Source organism: Felis catus, chromosome F2 (genome assembly GCF_018350175.1).
Source record: "Felis catus isolate Fca126 chromosome F2, F.catus_Fca126_mat1.0, whole genome shotgun sequence".
Taxonomy (NCBI): domain Eukaryota; kingdom Metazoa; phylum Chordata; class Mammalia; order Carnivora; family Felidae; genus Felis; species Felis catus.
In genome coordinates, this window is record NC_058385.1 from 25,059,785 (window position 1) to 25,085,546 (window position 25,762).

The 25,762-nt window shown below is 35.5% G+C and overlaps 1 long non-coding RNA gene across 1 annotated transcript; it reads left to right on the forward strand.

Annotated features, from left to right (window-relative positions):
• Positions 1–841: 841 nt before the first annotated feature.
• Positions 842–22,195, forward strand: LOC123383128. Its single transcript, XR_006592529.1, has 3 exons — positions 842–1,557; positions 20,487–20,555; positions 21,844–22,195. It is a non-coding gene; the product is annotated as an uncharacterized LOC123383128 (long non-coding RNA).
• Positions 22,196–25,762: the final 3,567 nt, after the last annotated feature.

Genomic DNA, 25,762 nt, shown 5'->3' on the forward strand with positions numbered 1-25,762 from the left:
TGATACTGCTGTATTTTATTGCTATCTTTCAAGAAAGACAAACTAAAAACACGTAGTTTTACTTCCCAATTTCTGGAATTAGGATATATGCATTATAGTTCATATTCCTATATGTATCGAGCAGATGGGAAGTGTTGAACTATAGACTCTGCAAATTGCAAATTAGCCTGCTGGCTGGCCTTAGAATGAAATATCAAACAAATACTCTTCCCCTGCTCTGTCTTGTGCCTTCCGTCCCTTTCCTGACAGAATGGCCAAAACTAGTCAAAGAGGTTCTGGAGAATTCTGTAAAGGGTTACTGCTGTGACGATTCATGCCAAATCATCGCAATAGAGCAAAAGCTTTTTTTTTTTAATTCAAATAATAAAATACACGTTAGAAATGGCATAAAAAATCGTCTCATTCAATTTGCTTTTAAAATTGCTATATGATCCATAATGTTTATTTGGACAGACACGTTTTAATTAGAGTAGTCATATTATCACTGACTATCAAGCAAGCTGCATAGTACATCATTCATGCACCTGAATAAAAATGATGGGAAATATTAATATGATATGCACACAGCACTTCACACAATTTTTTTCTATTACTGCATTTTACTGTTAGGGAACATAGTTGAAGTTGTGGGTTTTTGGACATACATCTAAATACTTGAGAAGAGCATATTATGGGTATTGAACTCATGATCTTTAAAAAAAAAAAACCCAACTTTGAAGTCAAGAATTAACAACACCAACACAAATGCTATGAGAAATGAATTACATATAGAACAAAGATGAAACTCACTATGATTAATTTTATTGTCCTCTTTATTTTCTCTGCATATTTTTATAGACATGCTTTTGTAGACATATGCAAATATATGAAAATAGTAATGCTGTGAAGCTGCTCTTGGAGATAAAGATGAAGAATTTATGTCCACCAAAATCCAACTTCCTGTTCTTAAAGTACAAAATATTTGTGTTTTCAGTTTTATCTTTCCCACCTCAATTATCACCAAATTTAATTAAAAGAAAAAAATATTCTGGAGCATTAATTTGTTTCTCTGTAAACTTTCCATCTCAGAGAGAACCAAGTTTCAGATTGTAGACCTGTCTTAAATTGCCTTATTATTTGTTTAATGTATTTATTTATTTTGAGAGAGAGAGAGTAAGCAAGCAGGGGTGACAGAAAGAGGGGGAGAGAGAGAGAATCCCAAGCAGGTTCTGGACACTGTCCACACAGAGCCCAGTGCAGAGCTTGATCCACAAACCATGAGGTCATGACCTGAGCTGAAATCAAGAGTCTGACACCTAACTGACTGAGCCACTCAGCACCCTCCCTTAAACTGCCTTTCTATCTGTTGCAAGAAGTTTCACAATGAAAGGAAAGTCTTGGAAAAGTCGTGATGGGTGAATGGTTATCAGAACTTGTTTCAGTTATTCTCATTGTCGTATACATTGGTGCAGGTGAACCAAGTTGGAATGAAAAAATGACTATATGCTGGTAGCATGAGTTCATTCAGAACTGGGGATCTAAGCAGCTTCCACTGTGATGCTACAGATATGACTATGAGTAAGTTCTTTACCTTCTTTGGTGCAGTTTTCTCATATCTGTAAAATGAGAAGATTATGTTATGTATTTTCCAAAATGAAAATCTAAAAATCTACCTGATTACTTGTTTCCTTAAAAAAAAAAAAAACCTGACTCATTTTTAAGCAAACGTTTAGCCACATACATGGAATCTTGGCTTTCTTGCTTTCATTTGTATCTAGATTATTCATAATCTGTAAATTACTTGAATATTTAGGGCCATAAGTAGTTGGTATTTCCATAATGTTTCCATTTTGGAAGGCATATAAGAAAAGTATAAATAATGCCATGAAAATGAAATATGTCAGGAATGTGTAAAGCAAAATTGCTACAGTCATTTATTTATTTAAAAATTTTTTGAATGTTTATTTTTTAGAAAGAGAGAGAGACAGACAGAGTGTGAGCAAGGGAGGGGCAGAGAGAGATAGACACACACAGAATAAGAAGCAGGCTCCAGGTTGTCAGTACAGAGCCCGAAGTCGGACACCTGAGCCAACGTCAGACGCCTAACCGACTGAGCCACCCAGGCGCCCCACTCATTTATTTTTTGAGGGGGAAAAATGTATTCCAAAAGGTTCCTCTGTTTAGAAAGGGCTACATTCTATTCATATACTGTGTAAACCCATTTTGTAATATACATACTAATTTGAAACAAAATATGTAAATTTGGCATAAAATTAAACCCCAGCCCTCTTTCATCTGTCTTCATTGTACCAAGAACTGTCTAGAAATTGATCACTCTGAGCCAAGTGACAATCATGTTCAAATATGACATGTAGTTCCTACGAGAGTTAAAAATTAGTGAATTGACATAATTCTAGTTCAGCCGTGTTTACACTGCCATTCTACAAATGAGCTTTTCTTTCTAATAGAACAGCTTGACAATTCTCAGAAACCCAGACTACTTGAGTGAAAATTCAATAAGTAAGTTAGGAATACCAAATGGTAACCAGGCCTTGGGGAAGCTATAGAATTGAAACACAACTTTTTTTTTGACAGTTTGTAGTGTAGCTCTGGTGCTCTGTTTCAAAATCTGTCAAAAAGATGATAACTGGACTTAGGAGTTTAGTTTGATTTTTAAACCAAATAATCGGACAGCCTGTCTGGCATTACTGCCTTTGGCCATTTAGAAAAAAAAAAAATCTGAGTTCTGAAAGAGCAAGAACATTAAAATCATCAAATTGTTGCCGTGTACTGGCAGAAACATTTTCTAAGTTTCACTGCATGAACATCCAGTCAGGGCAACCGGATAATGAAGGCATCCTCACTGATGTCAATAGGACTCGACAGCAAACACATCCCCAAAGAAATAATCTTTAACAATGATGTCATCTAAAGTGATGGGGGAATCATCAGCCTCCATTTGTTTCAATGGTGATTTTAGTTTCACTTTCTCAACATCAATAAACAGGTACCCCCACATTTATTTTATTGGATACTCAAGGAAAACTAAGGAAATTGACACTAGAATCTCATTGCTTTTGAGTTTCATCAGGTTGCTGTTAGACATCTACAAAGAAAAAAAGGATAACTAAGAAAATACATTAGTAATATTATATTTAGGGTTGTATTTGACTGGACACTTATTCAAAAAAGTAATTCATAGTTGTATGAATCATAGAATCATTATTCCCTAGGGACTGAAAATACTTTAAAGATTATGTCATTTTAAACTCTGCTATTTCTGCATTCTGTAACATTTGAATACAGAATATATTAAATTAAGCCATTAAAACAACAAGATCCTGATTATTTTCATGATGACTTGAGACAAGTAACAATCGTAGAGAATATTTATTACAAGTCTTTTATTTCTCAGTGCTATACTTAATACTTTATGTACCTTTTTTTTTTTTTTAATTTTTATCTCAAACCCTTCTGTGATATCCCTTCTGAGGATATTGAGCTTAGAGAGGCTTTCTGACCTCCCCGGAGCACAAAGTCTGTAAATGGTATTCATAAGTGACTCTTAATCATAGTCTACCCAGCTTTATACAGAGATGTTTGACAGGTGTTTGATCTCAGTTCCTAGATAAATAATTACCTGAAGAAGTATTTGTAAATATTCAACCTGATGTACTTAAGGGATTTGAAATGGTCTACCCATTAGGAAACAAACAAACAAACAAACAAAAAACAGCTCATTGTGGACCTGGTCGAAAATTTATATCAATTAATTCAATAATACAAACAAATTATTAAGGAACTTACCTGCATCCCATTATGTCATAATTCATCAGATCCTTAACTATTATTCCGAAGGCAGGTGGCACCAAAAGGTAAGTTTCAAGAGATTAGGTAAGACAGGGACAAATCCCACTAAAAGGATTAATGTGTGACATGAGACTAGGGAAAGAAGTTCCGACATGGGGCTTTGTGTAAGGAAAAAAAAAGAGAATTGCTGAAAGAAAAATGAGATAGAGAAAGAGAGAGAGAGTAGAAGAGACAGAGAGAGAAAGGGAGAAGGAGACAGAGAAGAGAGGGAGAGAGAAGGAGACAGAACTCTTTGGTGAATATAAGCTCAACTCTTTGGCATAGGATTGGCACTATTCATATGTCTCTAATGTTTTTTAATGCCCATTTGTATATTGAGTAAGGAAAGAAAATTTTTAAAAAGTCATTATATCTGTAATGCTTATAAGATGTAGAACTAATATCTGTCAAAGAACTCAGACAACTAGGATTGATGCTGAAATTACAAGAACTGGTTTAAGGGTCAGGACAGTATGGAAATTGCTCAATGTTCTCTAGCCATGCAAACTCCACCAGAAACATAAGAGGATGAAGAAAATTGTACTTCCTTGAACTCTCTTCATGGGAAGTTATGTACATAGTGGAAGATGGAATACTTAGGGTGAGCTTTGGCTCTCTGTCCCCAGCTGTCAAACTAGATTCTTCTCTCAGGAATTTCCAGTCTTCTGTTAAGTGAAAAATGCAAATTTGGAGCTTGGAGTTTGGAGATGAATTCTTCAAGGCATTATGGTATTGCCATAAGCAGTTCTTTTTCCATTCTCCTTCCTATAGATCCCAGCATCTTCTTTATTTAAAAAAATGTTAAACAGTCATCTGACAATATTTATCTGAAGGAGTATCAGGTTATGAGCCTTCTTAGGGTGCCCATATGTCTTTGACTAGCCCTGGTCACTGCAGAATCAGGAGAAGCAATGAAAGAATATCCCACTGTTTTAAGTAATCACCGACATTATAATAAAACTAAGCAGGGACGCCTACGTAGCTCAGTTGGTTGAACATAGAACTTCGCTCAGGTCATGATCTCCTGGCTCATGAGTTTCCAGCCCCGAGTTGGGCTCTGTGCTGACAGCTCGGAGCCTGTAATGTGCTTCGGATTCTGTGTCTCCGTCTCTCTCTGCCTCTCCCCTGCTTGTGGTCTCTGTCTCTCTTTCTCAAAAATAAATAAACATTAAAAATTAAAAAAAATAATAAAACCAAGCAAATATTGAAACTCAAACCAACAAAAAGAAATCAGAAAGAAAAGTTCATACATATTTGTCTTTCACTCTGTATATCTTTTTATCACTTCTGTCCTTTAGTACTGGATAAGTATCCTCTAAATAAGCAATAACTTTTCCTCTGCAGGCTAAATCGATAAAAAAGTTTGTCATCTTTTCATAGTGAACTAAATATCTGCAAAGGAGACTAAGTGCTCAGTTCATATGCAACTGCCTCTCGTTCTTTCTGGATAGTTGTGGGGGAGAAAACTGTACTTATACTTGTGCTATGCACTGTAAAGAAGATGAGTTGAATTTGCATATTCACTGGGATAAATACCTACAAAACAACCCCCTAAGTAATATTTGGACTATTTTATAGAATCATAGCCATAAGGTGGAATGTTGGAGATGCTAGGCAAAATATAACTACGGAATTTCCACATTTGGAAAAAAGGTTTTTACAAACAGCACCAGTAATAGAAGCTGTTTCCAAACTACCAAGTGGCATGGAGGACGAGGGAATTCTGTCACCACATCAGCACCGAGAGGAAGGCTGGTCACCTGCCATGTGCACGCTGGTCATGTGGCACATCTGAGACACCTACAGTAGGAAGTAGAAACAGAGAGGGCCAGACCTTGGGAAATCCTGTTTATAACAAATGTTTTACTTATCGAAATTACTCTTGAACATTTATAAACTTCGAAAAGAATCCTTTGCAAATTTATCTTACTGCTATGGCTACAGAGGAGACAGACAGAAATCAGTTAGTTAGGTGACTGAAAGCCAGAATAACAGAATTTGAGGATCTAGAATGAATCAGAACAGAGACATTCTCCAGGGCCATAACCGACTGATGGTTTTATCAAATTTTGTGGGAAAGACTTAGCAGATAACACCAGAATACCAGATCAATTCCACAATTCATATATATCTGTATGTGTGTTGTGTGTATCAAAATTGCTTCCTATATTTATGCTCAAATTGACTTATATTTTGAGAGCATTTTGTGTTTCGATGAACTTTTCATTAAGGACGTGAATTGAAAAAAAAAAAAAAAGGAAAAATACCTTCCAAAGATGGTAATGGGATATTTATATATTTGAAGCAATTATTTAAAAAAAGTATAGAAACATAGTTAAATGTTTTTCAATATAATATAAAATGAAAAATAATTGGGCAGCAAGTTATATGTGGTAAGGTAGAAACTGTTAAATGTTCTAAAATATGAGAAGGTAATGTAGTACTGCTCATTCTGAAATAATGGTTTTTTTTCTTAAATAAAAAAAACCCTTTATTTATTTTTGAGAGAGAGACAGAGAAAGCAAGTGGGGGAGAGGCAGAAAGAGAGGTAGAGAGAGAATCCTAAGCAGGTTCTGCACTGCCGATGCAGGGCCCTATGTGGGGCTTGAACTCACGAACCGTGAGATCATAACCTGAGCTGAAACCAAGAATCAGTCGCTTAACTGACTGAGCCACCCAGGTGCTCCTGGAAATGATGTTTTAATTAATTTCTTTCACTATGTTTTTCAGTTTTTAGATGACTATGCATTTAAAAAAATTTTTTTTAAAAGTTTCTGTTTCTATGAGGAACCAGTTTAGATATTAAGACTGAATAGATCAAATGACTGTCTCCATTCCAGTGACTGGTGCCACCTGGGAAGCCAGGTAAACAGCACCCTCTACAGAATGGTGACAAATGGGATCTTTTTGATTTTGGATGAACTAGTCCTTGACTTAAAACCGACAACAACAATAAGAGCTGTTAACAGGTTGTTTTATGCTTAAATATAATGATGTACTTTTGTTCTTCTTGTTACAGAAAAAAAAAATGGTGCTGATAGTGATTGCTTGCTAAATTAGAACATTCTTTTTATTCTTTCCTTCTACGTTCTGCTCCATGCACACCTGCTTTCAAGTCTCAGTGGCATGTAAATTTGGAGCTGCCAAATTATACTTGTAAATTTGTACTTGCTGAACGCAGAGACAAAGTTTATTTAAGTCAGATATTGTGTTTATAAAAAACAATGAGGCATTGTTATGTTAGTTATGATGTTAGTCCAGGGCACTGTCACAAATAAAAAGCATTGACTTTAAATAACTAGGTGGGTATAATCGGCTGATTGTTGAAAATAAAATCTTAAAATTGAAGTACTTTTAAGACTATTTGCACTCATATACCAACATTACACCATTGTTAGTAATCTTTGGGAAAATACCTTGTTCTTTTCTATTCAACTCCAACCAGATTTCATTAAATTAAACAAAGCAAGTTTTAGAAAAAAAGTATACTTCCTACACTAACTTTCCAGCCTTTATATTTCTTATTTTTATAAATTTTTTTATTAGTTTTCTTTATTTTTGAGAGGCAGAGAGAGACAGAGTGCATGTGGGGGAGGGGCAGAGAGAGAGGGAGACAGAGAAGTGGAAGCAGGCCCCAGGCTCTGAGCTGTTAGCACAGAGCCCAACGCAGGGCCCGAACTCAGGAACCGTGAGATCATGACCTGAGCCGAAGTTGGACGCCCAACCGTCTGAGCCACCCAGGTGCCCCGCCTTTATATTTCTTAACCTCACTTTTTCTCACTATCCACACTTGCACATGCATGCACATGCACACTTACGCCCTACGCCCGCATGCATGTACATGTACACAGTCACGTGCACATTCACCTACAGTGAAATTCCTTTCATCCATTTATCCACATTTATACCCCATTGGGGAACTGACTTATTAATTTAAAAATCTATTCTCTACTTCTCTTAATTCTATTCAGCTCAGTCTTATCCTTTGCAAAGTCAACCTTTAACCAATTGCTCACGACCATTCTCCTTTCTACCCTATGGATTCTTTAACATACTGCTGCCAATTCTTCTGACTCCTCTGAAATTACATAATTGTTTCTGGCATCTTTTTATCTCTTCTTGTGAATTGTAGTTCTCTACCACTTCCCTTCAATACTGTAGCCTTTGTTTCTTCAGTACCCTCTTGAAGTGGGAGCACCCTTTACTTCACACTCTCATTTTTGGAACTTCGGCTGCACCACATCTCAGCAACTCAACTTTGTTAACATTTTTGCCCTCTGTTTAACACATTCCCTCAGAACCACATACTCTTAATCTCTGGGACACTCCCAATTTACCACTTTATTATGAGCTTTTTGAAAAACAGACCAGCTACTTACTTTTGCTTTATTGAACACAGTGACTGTTACCAAGTAGGAGCTCAATAAATATTATTTAAATGAGTTTATTCTGAAATTATAGAACAAGACTTGTTTTATTTCCTCCACTCAAAGCCCTCTCAATAACCTCTGTGATTTTAATATCTATGTTAATGCCTCTGTTATTAATGCTTTTCCCCATATTCCAGAATCCTTATATTCTCTCAACTACTTCAATCATCCATCGGGACACCTATAACGGAGACCTCACTGTCATTCAGAATGGGTCATCCCCAACATCTTTTGTTAAGTACCTTTCCCATACCTTCATTTACATATAAACCAATATAAAATAAAATCTTTTGATCATTAGTTTCTTCCTCCCAATAAAAAAAGTTTATAAACTTATAAGTAAATTCTCACATTTCCTCTTAAATTGATAATTCTTGCAATTTCTTTCAAAGTCATATACATTGGCAGAGTGAAATTTACTCACTTGGTTTACATTGTCTTATGCCTTTCAACGTTCATTTCTACAAGTTTCACTTCTCTTGCACATCCCCATATATTCTTCTGGTTGGATACCTTCCATCAATTTGTTGCAAAGTTACTATTTGCTCTGTCATCCCTATTCTGCTATTATGCCCATGCAGTGAATTGTAAAATTATGTATATGTAAAATTATATATATATATATATATATATATATATATATATATATATATGACAGTTTTAAAATTTCCATTTGATGATTGTTTCTGTTTCCTCAGGCAGCTGCACATCAATTACCACAAACTGGGTGATTTCAAACAATAGAAGTTTACTCTCTCCCAGCTCTGAAGTCTGAAGTCAAGATGTTAGCAGGTCCACGTTCCGTCAGTGATTGCTGGCAGTTCTTAGTGTTCCTTTCCTTGTGGTAGCCTCACTTGAATCTCTGTGTGCATCTTCCTGTGGCATTCTCCCCTCAGTCTCTTCTGCATTTGAGTCTTTTCTTATTAAGACGCTACTGATTGGATTTAGAGCCCACATAAGTCCCTTATGACTGCATCTTAACTGATTACATCTTCAAAAGCCCTATTTCCAAATGAGGTCACATTCACAGGTACCAGTGGTTAGGACTCCGACATGCTTTTGGCAGGGGTGGGGGAGGGGGCACAGTTCAATCTACAATTCTTGTTTTTACTCCCTATTTGTGGCTGAAAGTTTATTATCTTGTCTTCACTGACAAAAATATTTGCCTTCATCTCATTGAGCAGAGTTATATTAGCTGCTTTAAAACCCTTATCTCATACCAGCATCTGTACCGTCTCACAGTCGCTGCTGTTGATGACCTTCTGTCTTTGGAATAAACCATAGTTCCTGAGTTCTTTGTGTACTGAGCAATTTGCAATGGTATTATATGCATTTTGATTATTAGGTTGTGGAGTCTTTGGATTTTGTTAGCTTCCTCCAAAAAATATGACTCTTTTGTTCTGTCATCTAATGTGGTTCGACTCCAGCAAATTCTGTTCCAACTGCCGTGGGCAGCTCAGTTTGAGAGTCTTCATTAGCTGAGAGGTTTATAGACTTCTTACAGACTGGGTCCAGTGTTCAGAACTGGCATCGATTTTATTGATGGAACTGGGTTTCCTTTTTCTGGATCTCTTTTGTGCAAATTCTTCCCTTGCCTTCTGGCTTCTCTGGTTGTCCTGTCTTCCTTTTCCAGAGGCCAGAAAGATGGCAGATTTTCTCTAGGAGCTGTGCCATGCTGCAATCTCATCCTGCCGTCAGGCCAAAGCCGCAAGGACAGGAACCATCCCTTGAGAGATTCTATTTCCAATCCTCTGGTCTCATGCAAGACAGGCTTGCTTCTGTTCACTCTTTAAACCCAGAAGGTAGTTGTTTTATGGTATTCTGCCCAGAATTTATAACAATAAATAGGTGTTGGAAGGTGGGTTCACTGAAAACTTACTCCACCATATCAAAAGTTAAACTTACAACATCTGTTAGATATTTCTAGTATCTTTACATTCTGGCCTTGATATTTCAAAGTCGTGTTCATATTTTTTGTTTTCATCTCTCTGTAGTGCATTCGGGGTAGATTTATTGAATCTATCTTCTCATTTATGAATTAGCTATTCAGTTTGCAAGGAATCTCTTTCCCCCTTCCCCACTTTCCATTTATGTTAACTAGTAGAGCTTAAGTAAGAAATTGATGAAAAATAATAACTAAGGAAATTAATAAAGACGGTTATAATCCCTTTGAGGAGAATAATAATGGATTCACCTACATTTTGTTTTATTTCGTTTATCATTTCCCCTTTGGGGAATATTCCTTTTTTTTTCTTGTGAAGATTTCCTTTTGCTTTTTTTTTTTGTACTCTATTCTTGATTTCCTATATCCATATCCCAAACAGTACAAGATAGCATAATTTATCTTTGTAAATTGCTTTCAAAAATCATTATCATCTTACTAATTATATTGTCTGAAAAATTTGCATTGACTCTAGTCACATTTACCACAGATAAAACTCCATTTCCTGGATGCCTGACCAAATACCAGTTTCAGCCAACATTGTCTGCATCTGCCCATATAAATCATTTCATAAATTAGAGTCTGCATTCCTCACAGAAAATGGATTCGTTTTTGAATCCACACAAAATAAATCATAAAGGAGAGTCATGAAGTTAGGATTGCAGCCTAATTTTCATTAAGTTCCTTCATTAACATAGTTTAAAGCTTCAATTCATAATCAAAATATTGTAAAATTATGCCCATCTTCATTGTTATTTTTTCTTCTTCTCATTTCATCCAAATATACTAGTCACTTAGAAGGTTTTCCTGCTTTTGTTTTCAGGGTCTTCGAGCATTCATCAGCTGCTTAATATCATTTATGACTTTCAGGTTCCTTTATAGGATCCTGCAGAAAGTTAACAAGTATTTTTGATATTTTAATGTGAAAGGGGATGGAGTTTGGATTCAGTTACAATATCAACATTTCAACTATCACAGTCCTTATTCATTCTTTTAATATTAATTAGTTCGTTAATTCATTTAACGTTCATTGAGTGCTTACCATGAGTGAAGTATTTGATGGTGATAAATGTTATGTTTTCTGTTCTTAGTCTCACAGTCAAGTGATAAAGACAAATACTGATACATTCGAGATATGTGCTGTAAACGAAACATGTGCATAGGAAGAACATCTTCACCGGCCATTGCCAGTTAAATGTCTGATGCAAACCTAAATCAGTTGGAAGGCTGTCAGGAATCATTGCTCATATCACTGATGTTATCACTTCCATAGCTGCTCAGTCTTTGTTTCTTTATTGGCTAGGAATTATGTAAATTGTTTACTCTATATGCTTAGAAGGTAAGGATGATTGTTTCTTATAAAATTTTTTTAAACTTGTCCAAGCATTTTAAACAGTGTAAAGGGTGAGAAGTAGGAATGTCACATGTCACAGTGTATCAGACTAATGAGATGTCTAAAAAAGACTCAAAAACATACAGCCTGAAAAACTCTTCTTCACATTCATGTTCTTGATAATTTTTTGTTTATACTGTTGCATAAGCAAAGAAAGCTATTTCTTTCAGTAGAATCATGGGTCATCTCAAGGTAAGCCATTATTCTATAAAAACATTGTTCAGAAATAACCTAATTAGGTCTTATAACCACATTTCTAAGGGCTACTGTTCCGTTATTATGTGTAAAATATAGGAACACTTCCCAATAAAGTGAAAATGAGGAAAACTGATAACGATATCTACAGGAGTAAGCTAACAATTTCCCAGACAACAGAGTTATATATTTTGCATTATTGTACTGAAGACCTATAGGCTTTGATTACTTGGAACTGCCTTTTTTTTTTCCCCTGCCCTTCCTAGCAGAGCTGCAGATTTAATTTTATCGGTATGAGAAATATGAAGCTAGGGAATTTAATAATTGTTTCACTAGGTAAGGGATGAAGTAAATTCCATTGCCTTTCGTTTGATTACAATCTTCCCTGCTGGTTTAATTAAAAATATCCATGTGAGGAAGAAGAAACATGGTAGAGGATCTAATTGTTTTATTGTATTGGATGTAGAGTAGGAATAATGAAATTGAAAGTTTATAGTTGTAAAACCTAAATGTTTCATGTAAATCTAAAATGCAGACACAGGTCAGCTATAGACAAATGTCAGTAGAGTAGATTCAAAATGCACTGTAGGCAGAAAAGATGACATTTATCAGTCATCCATACATCAGTAACTAAAACAATTTTAGGGTTGTCTAGACAGGCATTTATTATTTCTTAAATTTAAATCTTTAGCAGAAGGACAACAGCAGGCATAGTATCTATATTTAGTTTCACAAGAAATGAGAAGGCCTAGGAAACATTTCAAAAACATTTGCAGGGATATATAGAAAAAAGTTTCATTGCTCTTACTACATATTGGAAGCAACTATGTGACTCGATTTGTTTTCTCTCCTACCATGACATAGGCCTGAAAAATTATACAAAAGACATACACATAATTCAGTTTTCTGATCTTTGGAGAATTTGCCAATTGCAATGTTTTAATTTAAAATAGGAACCTTCAGTAACATTTTCAAGCTTAAAAAAAATTTGTCATTAAATTAGAAAATTGTTTTTAATACCAATTTTGAAAATAGTAAAATTAAGTAGCAGGAAATGAAATGTGCTACCATTATGAAAACATCATCCAAAACTTTTTCCAAATACAAAGCCAGGAAAGGATTGTGAGAAATAAAAAACAAACAAACAAACAAAAAAACAAAAAAAACAGGATGGTGTGTTGTAGGGCTATAAATTAGCTTTCAATCAAAGGGAAAACAAAATTGGACAGGAAATTTTATTTAAATTATATTTGAAACTATCAATTGGAAGTGTAGTTTAGACAACCTGATCTGTAAAATAACAACTAATTTGTCACAAAATTTCTAAATGGAAAGAATGGAATAAATCATATATAAGAGGTTTGGGAAGTTAAAAACAAAACCAAAGAGAAACACAAAGAAATAAACAAAACACAAACAAGATAAATCTCAACCTATCAGTTGATGGAATATTCTGGAATTTTATTTATCTTTCTGCTGCTATTTTATTTTACTTTTCACTTGTAATTACAGCTTTTAATGGTATAATTTATTATTATTGAATAAATTTGCTAGTATTAATATACCTTTCTACATGTGTAGATATCTAGTCTATCAATTATTAATCTTCATCCTTATCTACCATCAAGAATCTATAGGTTCCAATATTTTTCACTGTTCAATGCTAAAGAATTCCTTCTTTTCTTTTTTCTTTCTTCATATTTTTCAAACAAAATTTTTGATTTTTTAAGACTTCCTTAGTTTGGGTCCAACAATTTTTAAAAAACTACCAATGAACTTGATTTTCTAGCAGTGATTTATTTTAGGTATGCATTTTTTGTGTTTGGAAATCATGGTATTTTAATGCTATCTATTCTTTGGCTTTCCAGGAAGTGCATTTTACCCTCTCCCCCCAACACATACCCCAGATATCTGTCTTTGTGATGAACATTATTGTGCTAAATGTATTACATGGTGCAGATTACCTCAGTCCAGTACTTCTAGATCTTATAGCCGTAAATCACAGCTTTTAAATATTTATAACATTCCCTTGAACACTTAAAGGAGAAAGCCAAAATAAAATTTTTAATTTGCTCTTAGAGTAAAAATTATTTTGTTGGTTAAAAAATACTAGTTTTTCCCTCCTCCTCCTCTTCTTCCTCCTCCTCCTCCTCCTCCTTCTTTTTCTTAAGAAATTAAGTTACATCAAATAACCCCACTTAAATCCTTGGTACTAAATACGTATGGCTGAGTGTTCAGCTTTGCCTTTATTAGCATCAAAATAATGGCAAATAAGAAAATCCTTAATATGATCTAAGGTTCTCTTTTTATTTTTTATTTTTTATTTCACCTGGAATTACCTTCAGCTTTCAATGTTATCATCAACTTCCCTGTTTTCTTTAGGCAAAAAATTTGAGGCAATACCCACTCAAATATCCACCAAATCAAACAAAACAATCCCAATTCCATTTACAGTTCATGTTTTCCTATATAAGACCAGCTACAATACACACTTCAAATGTACAAACATAAAGTTGGTTTCACCTTCAGCGAAGACACCTTGCCCATAAGCAGGGACCATTTTCTAACATCTAGAGAGAAAATAATATGGTCCTAGATTTAAAAAAAATAAAACACACTAGTATCCTAGCATTCCTTAGAATTTCTCAGGACATCATAAACCAATTTGGGGTTCATGTCCAAGATTTTTATGGCAAACCTGCTTTGCTATTATACGGTGGGAATTTCTTAGTTTTTACTCGTTATACCTGCTTTACCGTCAGTATCCACTAGGTGGAGATAAAATTATATATTTTTTTTAGGCTTAGGACAACTTGAGCATTTATGATGCTCTATGAAAAAATGTTCATCTTCCCAATTGAACATGCACCCCTTAATTGGTTGCTGTTTCATAATACTCTAATGTCAGTCTGTATTTTTCCTGAATATTATTTTTATTATCAGTCCACATTTCTTTCTTTCTTCCTTTTTTTTTTTTTTTTTGGTTTTTGTGTTTTATTATAGATTCTAAAATATAGACAACTGATTGAATTGACTTAATTTTTGTAATTTCCTTTATCTATGAGAAAATACAATTGGATGAATATTCTCAATTCCAGAGTAGAGTTAAATGTAATCTCTAGCATTATTACAGATGCTGTGAGACTAAGCACAGGTTGTTGGTAGAGATTTAATTGGAGGGGTTAGACAAGAGGTAGGAGATTTTCCTTTTTTCTGAATCAGGTAAGAATGCTCCACTTAGCTCTATGACTACTAGGAAGCAAAGGATATCAAAGCAAATTAAGTGGTTACCAGATCCTGCAAGATCCCTGAGTCATAAAGATCTGTCTATTTTCTCTACTTTTTTTCTTCTCTCTGCTTTCTTCTTTCTTCTCTTTCCTCTCTCTCTCTTTCTTTATCTCTACATCTACCATTTGGATACCCATATCCATCTAGCTGGATATAAATAGTTATATGTATACAGACATATACACATACCTAAATTTATATTAGAATTTTATACAATGCAATTTATGTCATATATGCATACCTAATAAACATACATAGTTAAGAATTTTATTTTAAAAAGGAAGAAATAAAAGAAGTATCCACTTTTAAGAGGACTCCTTTTGTTGCTCTCTTTCATGTGGATGCTTGTTTGACTATTTGCTAATTGCCTATTAGATCTCTAAGCATTTTATTTCCTCCTTCTTTCTTATTTTGCTAGAGAACAGAATGTTTCCTGTGAATCGTGTTCAAGTGCTTTCGGGAAACTGGGACTTTAAACTCTTCAGGCAGAAGGCAGAAGGGTGCTCTTCCTTACTTAAGAACAAGCTAGATTTAAAACAAAGGACTTATAACTGCCTTAAATCTAGGGATGGCAAGATTTCCAGAGCTAGTTGAATGTGAAGCTCTGAGTTACCAAGCACAGTAACTAACCCTTGGAAGACAGGATCTTTTACTCTCTTCCTAGGAAACAAAATCCTAAAGTTCGAGGATCTCTCTGACAATAGCACTTCTTATCTTTTGTGACGTACGCACACAAAGGTTCATTTGTGAATGACAGCACCTCTACCAAAGTCTTGTAAGAGCAAACACACAAGAGCAAAGGAAACATGATTACTTTGCTTTTGGTAAATTGTTTAAGCTCATTTAGTACATTTGATCATATGTAAATGAACTCAGTGTCTTTGAGGTTTGAAGAAATAGTTTTCTCTCATTCTCTGTGGTTATCTGTGTGGATGGTCCTTTAATTCTAGGTTACCATGCTCACAGTAACTTTAGCCAGCCATATGTCAAGCAGCCTGTCATTTTTAAAAATAAAATAGAATTTTGTGATATGGAAAGTAAATAAATCATGCTCAGTGAAACACAACCTTTACCAATTTGAGTCTTTGACCAATCCATGTTGTTAAAATCAATGATATAATTGCCCTTAGATCCTAAAAGCTTTTTAAGCCTAAAGCATTTAAGGCAAGTTAGTTTCTCAAAATTTCAAATTGCTTCCAGTTGGTAGCATTAGGGCAATAATAATGTTTGATGGGTTTAGGCTTTTCATTTAATTCTTAATTGGAATAGAGACAAATGTTACTGATTGTGAAAATGTTACATCATATAACCAAATAAAATAAATCATCAAAAAGACAAATGGTGTCAATCTTCACACTTGTATAAAGAAATAAAAAGTAATAAGTAATAACATACTATTACTGTTTGAGAGTAGGCACATGGGCTTAATACTGAGCATTTCTTCACCATTCCCACCCCCCACCCCATATTTATTGGCAGTCTTTTTAAGACCTGCAAATAATCAAAGAAAAAAGCAAAGAAAATAACTGGATAATGCATACTATTTATATTTTTGATGCTTAGAAATATCTTTTATGCACTAATGTTATGTACTAATACTGTTTTGGTACAGAAACCACCATTGTTATTGACAATGGCCCCCAAACTGCAATATCAGTATTCATCTTCCTCAGAAATGATAATTTCAAAAGAATAGTGTTTTAACATATCTTAAAGGGACAAAAATCATCATGAAGTTCAAGTCATTTTTCCCAATGTTTTTTCTGCTCCATGCTGACCTCCCATCACACACACACACACACACACTACACACATGCAAATACACACACACACACACACACACACTCTCTCTCTCTCTCTCTCTATTCTTTCATGTAATATTTGAAAACATAGGAGTAACAAGAAAGTTTCAATACTGAATTTCTGTGAATCTGGAGTAATTCTTACTATTGAGTTATGGTTTTGTTATTCAGAGAATCAAGAGCTAGTTTACATTCATTATCGCAGATTATGAACTGGACTATGTGAACTGAAATGAAAACATTACTAAAGAACATTACTAATCTGACAACATTACTAACATGACAACAACATTACTACTAATGTGACTTTGACCAAATAAACTACTCCTCATAATTTCACCTGTAAAATTAAAATGATACATACCTGATTTTAATATTAAAATATTAACTCAATTTAATATTGAGTTAATGCATGCAAAATTCTTAGAAAAGGGTCTGGAACTCAAATGTAAAATGTTACTAATGATGATGACAATGGTGATGATGATGGTGATGATGATGGCAGTGACTATGGAATCTGGAAATGTTTTAGCATTTCTTGGCATTAGTTGACTTATTTTCAAATTTTCTTGCATGGCATTTGGCACTTTTATATTATCATTTATTCCTTTCTCTGTTTTTTTTGTTGTTGTTGTTGTTGTTTGTTTCCCGGAAGTATTGAAAGCTTGTAGATAAAAGACAATGTGACTTTTCCAAAGTTTTAAGCCTTATACATGAAATAGAGCTGAGGGTATGGAAAACAATCATCATTGAAAAGACCCATCATGCTTATTCACCACACATGCTACCTAAAAAACAACAGTGCGCTAACAATGAGAATGGTCGCTATTCAAAATTAAGAAAAAAATAACAGAGGCCCTCGGTGGCTCAGTCGGTTAAGCACCTGACTCTTGTTTTGGGCTCAGGTCATGATTGCACAGTTTGTGAGACTGAGCCCCACGTCAGGCTCTGTGCTGACAGCACGGGGCCTGCTTGGGATTCTCTCTCTCTCTTTCTCTGCCCCTCCCCCACTTGCATACACTCTCTCAAAATAAATAAATAAACAAACACTTAAAAACAAAAAAAGAGAAAGCAATAAGAATACTTCTATAATAGCTACAATTTGAATAGGTAGATTTAAAACTATTTTTGATTTTGTTTTATTTGAACCCAAAATAACTGTGTAAAGTAGGCATCATTAGCTCCAAAAAAAAAAAAAAAAAAAAAAATAAGGCAACAGAAGCTCACAGACTTAAATAACTTGCCAAGACTCACTTAACACGAAATAGTGGAACTGTGTCTGGGAGGCAGGTTTTCTATCTGTGGAGCTCCCACTCCTAAATAGATCATTAGGACTTAAATGGACCTTCACATTTTCTAGTCTAAATCATTATTTATTCATTGAGAAGATGGAGGACAGAGAGGAGAAGGACCTGGACAACGTGAGAGAGAAGTAGAATCAGGACAAGTCTCCTTCGTTGTAACTTATAATTCATTGGCCTTTTTTCTATACTACAATATCCTATAAACTGCATTTTAAATAGTTTTTTTCCTACAAAATTTGAGAATGTCTAAAGCTTTTTTGAAACCCTCCTAATACTTATAATATTGCACAATTGACCGGATCCTTTGAGTTGGAAACAAGAAAATGGTTTCCATGCGCTGCCTGTGAGGAAGCACAGAGCTTTATCTCTTAAGATCCCACATTCTGTTATTTGTACAGTGGGGATAGCAAATGAGGTTAGCAGTGCCTTATAATCACGGTTTTCTCAATTGTATGATTCTCACAGACCTAATCAGAAGCCCTGTAGTTTGCTTTATATGGAGCCCCAGGTTTTTTTCCCCAAATCCCAGTAGAGGGGATGCAAAGAAGGTAAAACTTCCTCAAGCAGTGATGAACCAAAGAGACATTTCTTCAGGAACAATGCATTTGTTTACAAATACTACCTAGGAATTTATATCTAGAGTCCCTGCAGATGACCATAGTAGAATAACATTTTCCTAATGACAACTTTATTTACATGTCAAATGTAGATGGATAATACTACCTTGAAGAAATCAAAATTTATGTCTCAGGTTTTGGTATGTGGAGTACCCTAAGACTTCATTCATTTAACAGAGGCTTTGAAGATAAACATTATCAAGTGAATACAAACTGAAAAGTCTAGAAGGATGCACTTAGCCTTCTCAGACTGAATTAAATGTGATTCTCTGCAAAACTTAGATTTCTTTCATTTACTCATTCATTCATTTTCATTCATTTATTTAGTAATATGGATATTCATTCTACAAACATTTATTGAGTCTACCAAATATACAGGTCTGTGCTAAGTGCAGCTAAGGAACAAACAAACAAACAAACAAACAAAAAGGTATGGGCTTCTCTCTAAGAAAGCAGGTGGGAACTGTAATATTAATACAAATAACTATTTTATAAAATTGAGACCAGTAAGTGTCATAAGAGCTCATTTTAAGCAAGAATTTTGGAGGTTTTAAGAAACAAGGGTGTGTTCTCAAGGAACGAAGAATTGGAGAATGGTTCACGAAGGAGGAGAGTTCTGGTTAACTAAAAAGAAGATAACCTGAGTTTGTGCAAATAGAGGTCAGGGCAATTAAAGAAAAGGGCACAAAATGAATGTCAGTAGAAAGTCAGGCAAACCAGAGGGTAGTGAAGATTAGTGAGTTGTTTATTTTGACTAGAGCAGAGAATAATTCGATAATACATTGTGAGAGGGGCACCTGGGTGGCTCAGTCAGTTATGCATCTGACTCTTAACTTTGGCTCAGGTCATGATCTCATGGTTCGTGGGTTCAAGTCCCACATTGGGTTCTGTGCTGACAATGTGGAGCCTGCTTGAGATTCTCACTCCCTTGCTCTCTGTCCCTCCCTCACACTGTCTCTCTCTCAAAATAAATAAATAAACTTAAAAAAATTAAAAAATTAAAAAAAAACAATACGTTTGAAGAAAAGATTAAAAAGAGGTTATCTTGTTTTTAAATAAGCAATTTTATGCCTCGAAATTTATCTTGCATATATACTTGCTCCTTTGAGCAATGACATCTATAGACTATAGCCTTTGCAGTATTACTGAAAATTTTAAGACACCTAAGCACTCATCAACAGGTAAATAAATTATAGTACTCCTATGCAATGACTGAGCAGCTATTAAAGCAAATAAACAAACAGATAAAAGAAACATCAAAAACAAGTCTAGATCTTTTCATATGTATGGATAATGCTGCAGCCTTCAAGAAAATTTGTGTCAGGTGAAAAAAAAAAAAAACAACTCATGGAATGTTGCTCATTGTATGTAATTGATTGTATAAAAAATCAGGATATAAACATCTATGGTTAAATACATTCAGACTACCTCTGGAAGTGTACCCTGATAAAAGTGATTGCATCTGGGAAAGGAGGCTGGGCAGTTGTTGGGAGAAAGAAATATTTTCCACTGAGTGCTATTTAATGTACTTCAAATGTTATATATATTCAAGTATTTATAATATGTATCATTTAAGGTTTATCTGGAGACAGTTGGTGGAAAGTTAAGTTTTTGAAAACACAATTGGAGAAAAAATAAAATACATACGAATTGGAAGCACCAGTGTTGAATTTTTTTTCTTTAATAGTAAATGTCCTGGGTGCGCTCGAAGGCAGAAGTGAGGAGATGGATGGATGGAGAGGAAATGAAATAGAAGGTAAGTGAAAATTATAGGATTTAGGGCAGAAGTAGAATGGCTGGTATCTTACAAGACAAATGTTCTTTCTGTGTCGTGTCTAAACAGAGCCACTGAATCACATGTTTTGGACAAAAGCTGATGGGTTGTTCTCTGGTTTGTTTTTCTATCAACAGCAGTGATTGGGGAGATGTGTGACTGAGTGTTTTACCTGGTGCAAAGGTGAAAGCACAGTTGCTTTAAGAAAATGGTTGAGTGGTTGAGGTCTACAGTTGAATGACTGCTTCCCTAGCTGCTACTTCTTCATAGAACATTTTGTTCATAGCCAACCAGGTGATGGGGGACTTAAATGGGAAGGACTGGGATGGAAACTTAAATAAACTTGTTTGCCATTCTTAAGGGCACGTGCTTTTCTCATCTATTACTTAATTGATAAATCTGGGGCAGTTCCCTAACCTACCCACTTCTTGTGAGGATAAAATTAAGTCAATATACTGACACTACTTTGGAAGAAAGTATAACATCTTATTCAAAGACAGCTAGAAGACAAAATATAGATGGAGAAGATTTTGCCTAATTATTTTAGTCTCCAAAATAAGTTGCACTGATGGCAAAGTCTGAAATTAGGCTGTGGATTATTTGGTTCACATCAGATAAACATTTTAACGTTTAATATAAATGTGGGTACTTTACTGCATTCACTCTGAAGATGGGTAAGTAAAAAATAAAATTTGTTTTTGTTGTAAAACAAAATCCATTTGGTTTTCATTTATGTGGATCTTAGCATAATGTTGCATGCATTATTTGGTGGGTGAATGGTATTGTTGAGAGGCATTCTGGAGGTTGCTGTGACCTCCACCCTCTCCTGTTCCAAATTTTTGAACCAATCTAAACATAACTGAATAAATATCCAAAAAGTGTTAAATAATGAACGATTAGTAGAGCAACAAGAAGGTCATTTTTAGTCATGGTTTCTGATATTTGGGGACTAGGGACTAAGAATCTTGGGGCGCCTGGGTGGCTCAGTTAAGAGTCCGACTTCAGCTCAGGTCATGATCTCAGAGTTCGTGAGTTTGAGCCCCGTGTCGAGCTCTGTGCTGACAGCTCAGAGCCTGGAGCCTGCTTCACATTCTGTGTCTCCCTCTCTCTCTGCCCCTTCCCTGCTCATGCTCTGTCTCTCTCTGTCTCAAAAATAAATAAACATTAAAAAAAATTTAAAAAAGAATCTTGATTAAAGAACTATGGAATAAATAAAAAGAAAACATTTTTTGGGTCGTACTTAGCCTGGCATTTATTCTCTTTATTTCAGATCCACAGTAGACTACAGAAGCTGACTCTAGAAAAGGGTAGAAGATGACATTTTGAAGGTAGAAAATGCATTAAAAGAATTGAAAGTATCTCTCTCTCTCTCTCTTCCCTGCCCTACATCTCTCTAGCTATCCATCTATCATCTTGTATCTGTGTATCTATGCATGGGTGTGTATGACATATTAAGTAAGAAAAATAACCAAGGCAACGTAACTTTCCCTAATAGGGTATTAAACTTTGAACAGTTGGTTGAAGTGCAGAGTCGTAACTAATTGAAATTAGTATATCAGCTCTGGTAAAATAAATTTGACAGGAAAATTGGGACTAGCAAATATTTCTTTTAATATATAAAACTTCAAAATAAATAAATTAGAACCCGAATTATGACGAACATTGCCCCAGCCATTGCTTGTTAAATATATCACCATTACCTCAGGGAAATATTTCAAAAATTTCATTCATTCAGTCAAACGCTACCTTTGTAATTCTTGTTATGTAAGTTTGCCATGTCACAAGTATTACTGACTTCTTTATAATATTTTTAGATCAATTTTAATTTGAATTAGAATTTTTAAAAGTAGTTTCTTCCTACACAAGGATTTATTTGAAACTTTAAGTTTGATATCTTAGTTATGTTGCTTCTAATACAGATACAGTGAATGTATAACTAATAAATAATATTTACCTGTTTATCTTCTAAAGTTGTGTTGAACACTGTAATTTAGCCATAGTTATTAACTTTGGCATAGTGAGAAGAGATAATTACAAAACCCATTATTTGGCGGTTGCTAATCTATTTAGTAAATATAAACTTTATATATGTAAAGTAAATAATATAGATGTAAAGAAGTAGCACCAGAATTCTTAGAGAGGAAAGTATCTTGTAGTGACTTTAGGGAAGGTAGTGAAACTCTGAAGGTCTAGGCAACAAATAATTTGGTTCTCAAAGAGGAGATATAAAGAGAGGAGAAAGGAAGAGAGATTGGGGCATGAGAGACAGTATGCTTCAGGGATGGCTTTAGCTAAAGCCAGGGTAAAATCTGTTACGGTGTAAAAAATATTTTACTCCCCACCTCTCTCTCCCTCTGTCTCTCTGTCTCTCACTCATTGTGCCCTCTCTGTCTCTCAAAAAAAATTTTTTTATAGCGCAGAGAATAGAGTCACCAGGTAATGTATTGACAATGGGTTGTGCAGTGCTCTATGGGAGAGAAATGGCTCTCTTTCATGTTACAGTATAGACTATTTCTCCCTTCCCACCTCTCCCAGTAAAGTCTCAGTGAAGTTACCACACTGAGTGCTAATTTGTGTGAATAAGAATTAAAGAGGCTGGCATAGAAGTATGGTCCCGGAGACACAGGTGATTATGGAAAGTTACATTTTTTCCCTAGGAATTTCAGGAAATACATGAAGGACTTTGGACTCTCTCAGTGTGGAATTCAGGGGTATGAGATGATTTCAGACTCCTCAGGGTCAATTACATTACATTTAGTGCTTCTATTGCATATAGAGTACATTCAGTTCTCAGCTAGTTCATTTTTGATTTTGGTAGTTTTCATATTGGTCCCAGAAAATAAATGTTTGAACTTATGGGAAAAGACAATGAAGTCAACTGGAACTCATAACAATTGCAGTCACAAGCCCAGACTTCAGAGAAGGTTGATCAAAACATTAGCATCCCTGAGGAAGCTGTTTATATGTGGGTACATCACAACTAACAGAGCTTCCTCCTACTCACTCTACAGAGGTGCAGTGGTTTTCGGTGGGGTATTACTGGAAGCAGACTTTGAGACAAAGCTGCAAGCACAAATAGCTTATTTGGAGTGTGAAGTAAACACTAGAAGGAAAATAAAGAAGCAAGTTTATTCTCCCAAGGAAACTCAGAAATGCACTTACCTCAGAATTATCCCACCGAATGGCAAGCGAGCTGGGGGATTTATACCCACCTCTTAAGAGTCATTACTTAAAGAATAACAGGGGGTGTTAAATATTGATTTCACCAGTATGTCCAGCCTGTTTCGTGTGGGCCACTCGGGCATATTTAGCCCACAGACAGCAGGCTAACAACCAGGAGTTGGCGGGAGTATCCTGACAGAGTAAAGTCTGCAGGATGTGAGCGTCCTTCACAGTAACTAAATAGGCAAGGTTACCTCCCTCCAAATGCCAGAAGGCTAGGAAGAGAAGGGATCAGAAAACTAGCAGACTTTCCTAAGGCTACTATATATCACAGTGCCACAAAGTTGCTGGGGTATTAACACAGCACACACATGGATACTAGTAACAGTTGAGTTGGTTGGTCTGATATTTAGATTTTACGTAAATGTCCTGTCACACACTAATCATCTCCTGACTACAGAAGCAGTTCTAAATTTGTATACAAGGTGACTTGCATAATCTTCACATCACTTTAGCACTGCAGAATTACCATACTCAATTTTAGGTGAGAAGGCTAAGGTTGAGTATGGAAATGGTTCCATGATCCATAGCAGCAAAACCTGCATATGAAGACAAATGTCAAGACCATTGTCCTTTGCACTTTTAAAAGTCTCTGCCTTGGGGCACCTGGGTGGCTCAGTTGGTTGAGCATCCGACTTCAGCTTGGGTCATGATCTCATAGTTTGTGGGTTCGAGGCCCGCATCAGGCTCTGTGCTGACAGCTTGCTCAGAGCCTGCAGCCTGCTTCAGATTCTGTGTCTCCTTCTCTCTCTCTGCCCCTCCACTGCTCATGCTCTGTCTCTCAAAAATAAATATATGTTTAAAAAAAATTAAAAGTCCCTACCTTATAAAAGATTGAGATGTATGTTCCTGTGTAGGTTAAGGAGAGAAGAAACTTTGGTGGTCCAAGGATATGATATGGGTAAAACAGGATATAAAATGAGAAATCATAAAGCAATTGTCTTTGTCTGTTTTGGATGTCATGACAACATGCCATAGTCTGGGTGGCCTAAACGAGAGACGTTTATTTCCTCATGGTCCTGGAGCCTGGAGGTTCAAGATCAGGCTACCAGCAGAATGGGGTAGCGGTGAGAGCCTTCTTCCTGGCTTGAAGATGGCCACCTTCCTGCTGTGCCCTCACCTGGTCTTTCCTGGGTCCATGTGCAAGGAGGGAGGGAGGTCTGGTGTCTCTTCCTCTTCTCATAAAGGCACTAATTCCATCATGAGGGGGTCCATTCTCAAGATCTCGTTTAAAACCCAATTAGTCTCTAAAGGTCTCTCCTCCAAATACCATCACACTGACGGTTGTGAATTAAACATCTGGATTTTGGAGAATTTCAACAATATAAGGAGTTATTTACAAAAATATATTTTTGCAGAATGTTCATAGGTATTTTATAGAACAGGATGGAGAACGGAAGTCAAATAAATTAGGGAAATGTTAAGTTTAAGTAATGTGACTTTGGTTAATATATATTTTTAAAAAATTATTTGTTTTCCTGCAGGACATTTCAGATTTTTTTTTTTAATTTTTTTTTCAACGTTTATTTATTTTTGGGACAGAGAGAGACAGAGCATGAATGGGGGAGGGGCAGAGAGAGAGGGAGACACAGAATCGGAAACAGGCTCCAGGCTCTGAGCCATCAGCCCAGAGCCTGACGCGGGGCTCGAACTCACGGACCGTGAGATCGTGACCTGGCTGAAGTCGGACGCTTAACCGACTGTGCCACCCAGGCGCCCCTCAGATTTTTTAACATGTTAAATTATATTGTGGCTAGCCAAGAAGAAGATAGAGTATGTCTTTCTCCCAAGATTATTTGATTATAATCCCAAGATTATTCCCCTACTTTTCATGGAATATATTCCGAGTAGAGATCCTGAGCTCTTTTATACTAGATATCTTCCCCCACACATAAATACTGTTCAAGTTAATTTGTTAATAAATTTTCCATTCTAAATTTCCTAAATTAAGTACTTCTAGATTAAGC